Source organism: Augochlora pura, chromosome 5 (assembly GCF_028453695.1).
Source record: "Augochlora pura isolate Apur16 chromosome 5, APUR_v2.2.1, whole genome shotgun sequence".
NCBI classification, from domain to species: Eukaryota; Metazoa; Arthropoda; class Insecta; order Hymenoptera; family Halictidae; genus Augochlora; species Augochlora pura.
The window spans coordinates 5,203,339-5,213,326 of record NC_135776.1 but is presented as its reverse complement, the minus strand read 5'-3'; positions in this window follow the sequence as shown (position 1 = coordinate 5,213,326).

Sequence of the window (9,988 nt, the reverse complement as noted above, 5' to 3'; positions counted from 1 at the left end):
TTAATAAGAGAAATATTATAAACAGAAGAAGCATTAAACAGCACAGGTATTAGGTGAATTTAGGAATGTTCTTACATTTCTCTTAATTTATTAGCATTTTTAACAGAAGAAATCGAATTGACTTAAAGAATTAAATTATTTTAAGTGCTCATATTTTCCTTGATTTATCGACGTTATTGAAACATGAAATATATTCTCGTTCAACTTCTCACAATTAATACTGACAATTATTAATAAAACATTGAATTTCAAATTTAAAAGCAGCGTCCACCATAGTTGCTCACAAAAACAAATCATATTCCATATATTCGTAAAGACTTGCACGCGAAACTATAGCTCAAAGGATTGATAGAATAAAAGTGGCAAATTGAGCTGCAGGATTGTTAAAATTCTTTGTTATTCCGGGATCAAATTCTGTTCCATTGTTCTAGCCTACGAAACGGTGAGAGGCAAATAGTAGTCTCGATACTCGCCTAATCAAAATAGTTGACCGGTCGGAAGATAAAAGCTCGCCGTGATCCAACGAATCCACGTCGAGGGTTAAGCGTTCGCCGACCGATTTCATTCTCGTAATCCGTTCTTAAGCAGCATCCACCCCCCCCCCCCTCCCCTCTCTTTTTACGAGGTCCTGGCCTTCGTTCACGCTACCCGGTCGAGATAACGCGAGCTTTATTATAGATTGACCCCCGCACTCGATCCCTCGTTTCGCCTCGTTCTCTCGCACAACTCCCCCCCTCCGCGCCGTCGCCGCTCTCTCGGCCCTTCTCTTTGTCTCTGCCTCCAATCCGGAGGATTCTCTCGCCCGTCGAACGGTCCACACCCTTTGGACCATTTATCTCGATCGTTTGCATCGAACGGAAAACCTCGGACTCGACGTCGGACCATTACAACGGGATCCTTCCTTCATCGTGGCGAAGACCCGCGTGAAATATCGACGCCGCGATTTCGACGGACCTTCCCGAAAAATGCTGGCCAACCTCTTCCAGCCTCTCTTCTTAACCTCTGATTCACCGTTTCACCCTCGGCGGACTTTTTGAAGCAACTTCCTAAGACGCTCGGTGTCTAATTCTTATTTCCATGGGGTTGGTGAAGCCGGATCTGAATAACCGGCAATAAGCTATAAATTTTGTTGTGGGTATTATTATTAAAATTAGAGAGATTTTTATTACGTTATTACGAAAATTAATGTTTTATTACTCGAATGATTTTGCAGAAATGGAATAACTATTGTATAGAATAGAAAGTGGTAACTAAAATTGAGTCTATACGAATTGATAATAAAAGATAAATGTATAGAAATTTATAATACAGTATACAGAACAAAAATTGTTAATAAGAACTAAGTTCACGCAAAACTCAAAATAAAATTAGATACAAAAATACTAGCAGTCTAATTCTCAACATAAATTTCGACAGAGCAATAATTATAATATTTTATAGATCTTTGCGTTAGTTATAATGTCCATAATCTGGCGCGAATTAACGACGATATAACGCAAGGGTTTCCGGTTACAATGAGACCTTGATTCCCCGAACGCATTCATTTCGCCGTCCATTGTATTTTTTTTTTCGTGCACACGCCGGTTGCCCGCGGCCCGCAACCATTGTACTGAATTACCAATTGGCAACAACTGCGTTCAATCGTTCGGAATAATGATGACCGTGGGCCCGGGGAAAAGGGTCAGCACGTACGAATCATTCGTCACGACGCGACGCCGAAGAAAATAATTCATTTCCTGCCTTTTTCACGGTGACCGGCCCCCGAGCCCACGACGTCGATCGAATTAACACACGATGTCGATTTGTTTTCGAATCTCCCGCCGGTCCTGGCTCCCGACGACCCCCGCCGTCTCCATATTTTTATTTCAACAATTTCTCGGACCGCTGAAACTCTGCACACCGGCCGTGCACTGAATTATCGTCGTCGAAGACTTGTCGGTCTTCGGACGTCTGTAACTTTGTGTAAAAAGACGATACGGAAGTCTACGTGGGCTTATTTTAAAGCGTGAGGTGTCTACTTTTGTCTATATTTTTGTCATTGGTGGTAGATTATTTATACGTTATTTTTTATTAAGAAACAGAGTGCCCAAATTGGAAAAATCTATTCTGAATTATCGTCATCGAAGATCTTTCAACATCTGCAACTTTGTGTAAAAGAACGATACGATATTCTACCTCTGCTCAACTTAAAGCTTAAAAATCGTACATTCATCCCAATATCACCCCTCGATCTCAATTTCTTCAAAAATCCTTTTCTATCATAAAACACAGCGAGAAACTACCCCCGTCTTTTGCATTTGCATTTTGGACATTCTAACAACTCTACAAAGTTGAAACAATTTTTCTCCGAACTTGTTGCAATGCTACCATATAAACCAAAGCCTCTCCTTCACAACGACCCCTAAAAAATTGATCCACGATTTTTCTTCACGGTTCTGTCAAACTCCAAACGAACAGTACACTGTTATCCTCAAAGTAACCCAAAGTATAGGTCCTAAAACAATTAATATAAAATGATACCAATAATATTTATAAACAAATCCTTCACGGAGATATCTCCACCATCCACTCGCCTAGTTATCCGTTTGAGAAACGAGCGCCGTAGCAGTAAAATCGCCGGAACTCGACACCAGGGAGCTGCTTCCGTGCGAGCCGGCCATCGCGTTTCGGTTATTACAGTTGTGCTCTGTGTCTGGTCGCGCGTACTTCCGGTGTTTCTTCGGGAATCGGTAATGGCCGATCGGCCGGGCCCGCAAACAATACAGAAATTATGTTCACGAGAGTTTCGCCGGTAGTTTCGCAATCTTGGCCCCCGCAGTTTCATCGACGTGCTCTCCCGCCCGTTTATTCAGGACGCATGACGAGCTTTACACCGGCCTCGCGTATTTCTATCGGGGGGCCTGCGAGAATGTACGGCCCGGCAACTTTCTCGATTTAGGGGATGATTTGCGAGGCTCGCGCCGCCCTTGCCGCTTCTATCCCCGAGTCGCTACCATCGCCGCCGAGATTACAGGATTTTGCATTTTCGCGGAACTTTAACCGTTTATTGCCGGTCCCCGGTGATACAGCGACGCGCACAGCATCGCGACGCGCTTTCTTTGCGAAGTTTCCTTCGAAACGCGAATAGTCGGACCAGCTTTATAGCCGTCGACGCGATGTTTCGGTGACGCATTGCCCTCTGATACCTCGCGACGGTCGGCTGGAGATTTCTTGGCAACTTTTGTTGCTGATTATTTTAAGCGACGAGCCGCTCTGGACGATGATGAATAGACTGCGGATGTTAGATACTTTCTGCTTTTATTTAATTATTTTTTTATTATATTAACATTTGTGTTATGTATTTTATATGTATTATATTTATATTATATTATGTTATATATTATATTTATAATATTACATTAAATAGTGTCTTTGATTTCTTGAATTTCGCTGTTCTGAATTTGATCTACTTTATCGTAAATGCATCAAGTCCGCAGTCCAATAATTATGATCGTATAATTATTGTATAAGAGTGACATATATAGCTATTCAATAATTAATTATTTACTCGGTACACTCGAGACAGTATTTGCTATTTTTAAGTCATAAAATGTCTGTCCTTTCCTAGGACAAAATCGATTGCGCTTCGCTGTTATTTACCACCCCCGTTTACTTTCTACGTTCCTCTGTTCAATTAAAATTGTATATACCAATATATTAACAATATTTTCATATATTAACCAATATGTTAATATATTAACAATAATTTATGTCTCTAACATAGAAACGCTCTCAATTATCACTGAAAGGTGCTTCTTCTGAAATCCATTTTTCAACCCCAAAAATCCTCGCATTTTGCTATAATTGTTCATACCGTCGAAACGGATTATATGTCTCTCAAGACTATGAAGTAAACGGCACGACAGCCGGATCGATTTATGCAACAAGACCCGTTCGATTGTTTCGAGGCGCCTTATCGTACCAGGGCCGCTTAATTATCGGCGAGGGGGGGTTGGTCGGGCGAGAACCGGAAGCGTCGAGGAATCGATCGAGGTCAGAGTGCCGGCGCGGCGCTGTTATTACTCATTCCGGCGATCGATGAACGGCCATCCGATAGTATCGCCGATAACCGGGTCACTTTGTATGTGACAGAAACTGACGTAACTACGTGCCAGCCGGAAGATTAAGCAACCGATGAAACGGGAGCGCGCGGCTTCTCTCGACCGTTGTTATAGACATTCCGGGTATTGTACCGCCCGTCCTCCCTCTCGCCAGCCACCCCCCAGGGGTTGGAGGCCGGGGCAGGGTGCTCCAGGAGGGGGGCAGGGGGGCGTCCATTTCTTGGTTCTTTTAATCTTACTTTGCCCGCAAACGGGCAGCCAGGCGTTAATTCAACGGCATTGATTGCCACACGAAACCCACCCCCCACCGACGGACCGCACACACCACCCCTCGCCAACCCCCCTCGCCCACGAGGATCCGACGGTTTTCCACCCTTCTCCGCGTCTTTGACCCTACTGGCTCGTTTCCTCGGCTACGTTCTTTCTTCCAATCCTCCGTGCGCTACCCCCAAACCACCCCTTCTCCGGCCGAGCCAACCCCGCGCCGCGCCCCCGCTGCGCCAAAGCGGGAATGATTATTTCTTGAGCGTAACGTCTCGGCTAACGTGTTCCTGAAGGTTCCCGTTGAATTTAATCGGGCGAACGACTACCGGAATGCTGGAGGTCGTGGTTTAGGAATTTTTATTAGCGCGCGTTCGGTTTTTTGTTTAATTCGGGGCTGTTTTGGGATGGCAATTGTAAAATACGAATTTTTTTATGGAATAGCTAGGAAAGGGATTGTTTGCTTTGATGAAGTCTAATAATAGAATGTTGAATTGGAGATTGATAGTTATTAAGGGATGAATAGGATGTCTAGGGTAGTGCAAATATTAAAATAATAGTAATGCTGCTATTTAATATTACATTTTTGATTTGTAGAGATTTCAAAATCTTTAATAAAGTATCGTATCATTGGGGGTGAATTTGCACCAACTTCTTTCATTAAAAATTATTAGAAATTCCTACGAGAATCATAGAAAATTTAGGACTGACTTTTCAAAATCCAAAATTGTTAGAAATTAATGCAAAAATCACAAAAACCCCTAACATAAACTTTTCAAAAATGACTTGAACTTCAACAGAATTCTTCATCGCGGATTTCCTTCATTTCCCTCTTAAAACACCCGAACAAAAAACAATAAAAAATGCTCCAAATAATTATCTAAAATACTAACAAGAACCGTACAATATAAAACATTTTACTAATTCGTTCAGCAACCCTGAACTCCGGTTCCGGATCTCGAATAAAAAGCGATCAACCCCTAAGGGCCGCGAGAAATGCCCGGAGCTGCTCGGCCAATGAAAGTGGCAAGCCCTTGACAAGGGATCGCGAGCCAATAAAAAAGCAGCTTGGCATTTTAAACGGCCGAGGGTAGGAAAGCCGAGCGTGCCACCCTTCCGCGGGGAAAGGGTTGCTCGCACATGCGCGGCACGTATGCAAACGAGGAGCAGGGAGGGTTGTTCGACGGCCAATGACGTGTGTTTAAAGTTCGCGGAGTGCCCTTCCCCTCGAGCCAGTCCTGGCACGAAGTTAGAATAAAAGGGAAGACGGAGAAAGGGATAGAGAAAGAGAGAGAGAGAGAGAGAGAGAGAGTGAGAGAGCAGCCGGGGCGGTGGTTGCCGCGCCCTTATCGGGAGGGAGCAGGCAACAGGACTTAAAAAATGATCTATCGCTACCACCAATCACACCGCGGGTGGCGAGCGAGTCCCTCTCTCTGATTGAGACGAGCCTCGGAGCGCGTCTGGAAAACGATATACCCGTGGATCCGCGGGTGGAAAAGTGTTAGCCATAAAACACAGCGATATATCAAGAGGCAAAATACGCGGGGATCGATACTGTATTGTTCCTGGTCCGCTCCGCGGGATTCCACGCGGACGCGACGCCCCTTCTTTTATGCGGTACCGTTTTTAGGGGAATTTTGGCGAGACCCTACGACGATGAAAACTATTGTTTTCTGCGAATGAACAGGTTCTTTTACCGAATTTTTACCGATGTCAACCGCTGGTCGATTGTTTCTATTTTTGTCGAGTGGGGCGAATGTCTCGATTATGGAACACTTTTCAGGGGGTGTAATATTGTTGTCGACTTTGTTACAATTTAATATTAATTGATGAATATTTTTAATAATATTATTGTTGAATATTTATATTTCTGTTTGGTAGACTAATGTCTAAAGTAATAGTTAATGTGAATAGAAAACTATAGGTTTAAGATAGCGAGGTAGGAGCGTGTACCTATTATGGAACATCGTTTTTGTAGTATTTCGTCGTGGTAGTATTCAGTGTCCCTAATATGGAACAGGTATTTATACATGTTCTTAATTACGCTATATATATGTCTTCGAATGTTACAATAGCACTGGTTAAAAATCGGGATAAATTATTGTTACTTAATACAGTAAAAAATCTACAGAGCATATAAAACAAAATATAAAAATACTATTCATACTTTTCACCATTGTTCTCTACAAAATTCACAACTTGCCAGTTCCTCAACGAATAAGTTCCATAATACCGACCACAACGTCGTATAAAAATTCAACAAGACAGTGCAACACCGCTCAAACGACCCCATAAATTTTCATAAAAAAATATTAACTATCATATCCAGAAAAAAAGTTGCGGAATTAGAAACTATAAATTCGACGAAAGAATTCGATGAAACCACGTCCGCGGGATCGTCGTCCCTCGAATACGACTATTGTGTCACAAATTTCGCGATCACCGCAACCGAGAGAAGGAGAATGGAACGCGATCGCGTTCCGTGGAAGCGGGACCGTTCGCAGAAGATCGCGTAAACGGCGTGGATTTATGGTGGCGAGCCTGTTCGGACGCGTCGGGCGCGACAGGACACGATAATTACGCTCGTGTTCCGCGCCCGGCCCGTTTTATCTCGCGTTTCCGCGTGCGCGGGACTTTAACTGCGCGAGGTACACGTCCCGATACGCGTTACGAGAGCCCCGGTAAAGATAAAGGGGTACCAACGCTTGGATCCGTATTCTTGCCAACCCGAGCACTCGAAACGAAGCGAGCCCCGCGAACCGTCCGCTCTCGCTCCGCTTTCTATCTTAACGAGTCTCGCAGGAGGACGCCCCTCCGCGAGAGATCCGCGGCGGATAACGATAATCATTTTAAAATGCCGGGAATAATAGCGATCGTTACACGGTGTCGTGCTAATGATAATTTATCGCGGCCTAACTGCGGCCGCGAGCGAGAAGCGGCGCGTGTTCGCGCGTGGCCGACGAAAATTGCGGCGATTCGACTGCACGCGATCTTTCGGTTACCATCCCCTGCCGCGGCCGGTGGGATCGACGAGCCACCCCCCCCCCCCCCCCCCTCTTCGCCCTTTGGAAACAGTCCACCGCGGGGGATGATTCCTCCCCTGGGCTTTCGAAGCGGAAAAGTAAAAATTGCTCGATGGTTGCGGGGCTATCCGTTGGAAATTGAGTTCTTTAGGCGGTGTCTTTGTCCCTTAAAGTACACAGCACCCCTTCAAATAACATCCCTTTAGGTACACACTGTCTCTTTGAATACACGGCGCGCCCTTAATCTAATCGGAATCCTTTGGGGCGCGTGGTGTTCTTTAAAGTAGTCGGTATCTCTTAAAAAGAATAATGTTCGCTTAAATGTATGGCTTGCTTTGAAGTAAACATCCCTTAAACTGTATAGCATTTTTTGAAATAAACATCCCTTAAATCATACAGCGTTATTTAAAATAAACATATCTTAAACTGTACATCATTCTTTAAAACAAGAATCTCTTAAAATATACTGCATTATTTAAAATAAACATACCTTAAGCTATACAGTGTTCTTTAAAACAAACATCCCTTAAAATATACAGTGTTCTTAAAAATAGTTAGTATTTTTTAAAATAAACGATGCTCCTAAAAATGCACAAGGTTATTTAAGGTAAACAGCATCCTTTCAAATATGTAGTATTTATTAAACTTCGCGACAACCTCTAAAATTAATAACATCCCTTAGCAGTTACTACTCGAAGTTATTTTAATTCCAGAATCTGATATTTAATCGTGACAAGTCTAAGCTTTGAATAATAAATTAAATACTACAGTAAATAAAAATTATCTTGACTCCGTTCGAACATAGAATATTAAATAATTAAGAATCTCTCAATTTTACGAATTTATAACAAGAGTATCTCCATGCAGTTTAAAAATACAGTAAAGAGATTTCAATACACAAAAGACCATATCTCCATTGTCACGTGACTATGAATATTCTGCGACAGATACTATCACAATTTTTTCAATACAACAAATAGATATCTCATAATTGACGCAATCATCCATTTAGCCACAGAACAATGCTGTAAGTTGGTTTAACAGGTTCGTAACAGGGGTGGACGAGTAAATAATTTTTCTAGAGGGTATCGTGAACAAAAGGAGGACACGTTGAGCCGATTGTCACCGGAGCAAACACAACGGCCATAAATTTGGTTAGGTTTTTGGGGTGGTCCAGATTCGAGAAAATCTTTAAGCAAACATTGCTCGGCGCCGGAGGAGAGGAAGTGCGACGCGCGGTCTCTCGGACGCCGTCTAACGAACCCGGCGTCCCTTTCTTTCTCCTACAGCATTCATCGTAAACGGATTTGGCTTCATTAACCACCCGTCGGCTCTCGCCCCCGCTATTTTCCCCGACACGGTCGTAGCTTTTCTCTCTTATGGTAACTATGGCAACAATGGCAAAGGCAATCAAGCGCCGCATGGAATTAACGCCCGCTCCTCGGACGCTGGGGATACTCTCTCTCTCTCCGGCCAGGGGAAATGGAGTCGAATGTTACCCCTAAGCAGCGGCCTTGAGGAATTATTCCTGCGGTGCATGCTCCGCGATATTTTATCCTGAGAACGTGGAACACGAAAACTGTGTTTCTCGTTGTGAATTAAGGTACTTTTTCGGAATTAATCGGTGTCTATTGTTCGACTGAAATTAATTATTTTGATATTAATCGGCGTCTATTAGTCTTTGGAAATTAACTAGGAATTTGTGATAAATAATTAAAAGATAGCGATATTATGTTAAATATTAAAAGATTGGTTTGAGGAAGATTCGTAAAAAGATTGTAGGGCGTTCACCGCCATTTTGTCTGGAAATGGCAGCCGTCATCTTCGAAGTAGACTTTTTAGATTCGGAAGGGTGAAAACCAGCTTTCAAAGGGGTTCTTCATGCTCATGCGCGGGTAGTATGCAAAGCGCGAGGGTTCGTGGCAGCCAATGATAAACCTTCAAAGCACGATTCAACCGTTCAACCCTCCCTTTCAACGCCACCCTTCGTATTCCTTCGTTGAAAAGTTCAACCCCTTTTTCAATTTACCTTTTACTAGACATTAAATACAAATTGAAAATCATATTAGATATTCTAATAAATAAAAGTGGTAGAATATTTATAAAAATAAAGAGACGGTAGTATTTTCTGTAACTTAGATTGCAATCTGCAGCATTTTTTATAATTTACAGTAAAGTCTAGACCATTTTCTATAATTTAAATTGAAGTCTAGACCATTTTCTATAATTTAAATTAAAGTCTAGACCATTTTCTATAACTTAAATTAAACTCTAGACCATTTTCTATAACTCAAATTAAACTCTAGACCATTTTCTATAACTCAAATTAAACTCTAGACAATTTTCTACAGCTTAGATTAAAATCTAGACTATTTCTTAAATCTCGAACTATTCACTGTAGCTTAAAATACAATTTGAACTATTTTTCAAGTCGTGCACTATTATTTTCTTCCAAAAATAAACTGACATCTAATTTCCTGTACCTTATTTAAAACCAATACCATTTTCCACAATATCAACTAAAATCTCATTTTCTAAAATCCAGACAAAAGTCACTGTAATTAAAAAACACATAGAACAAACAAAAAAGCGTACACCAGAAAA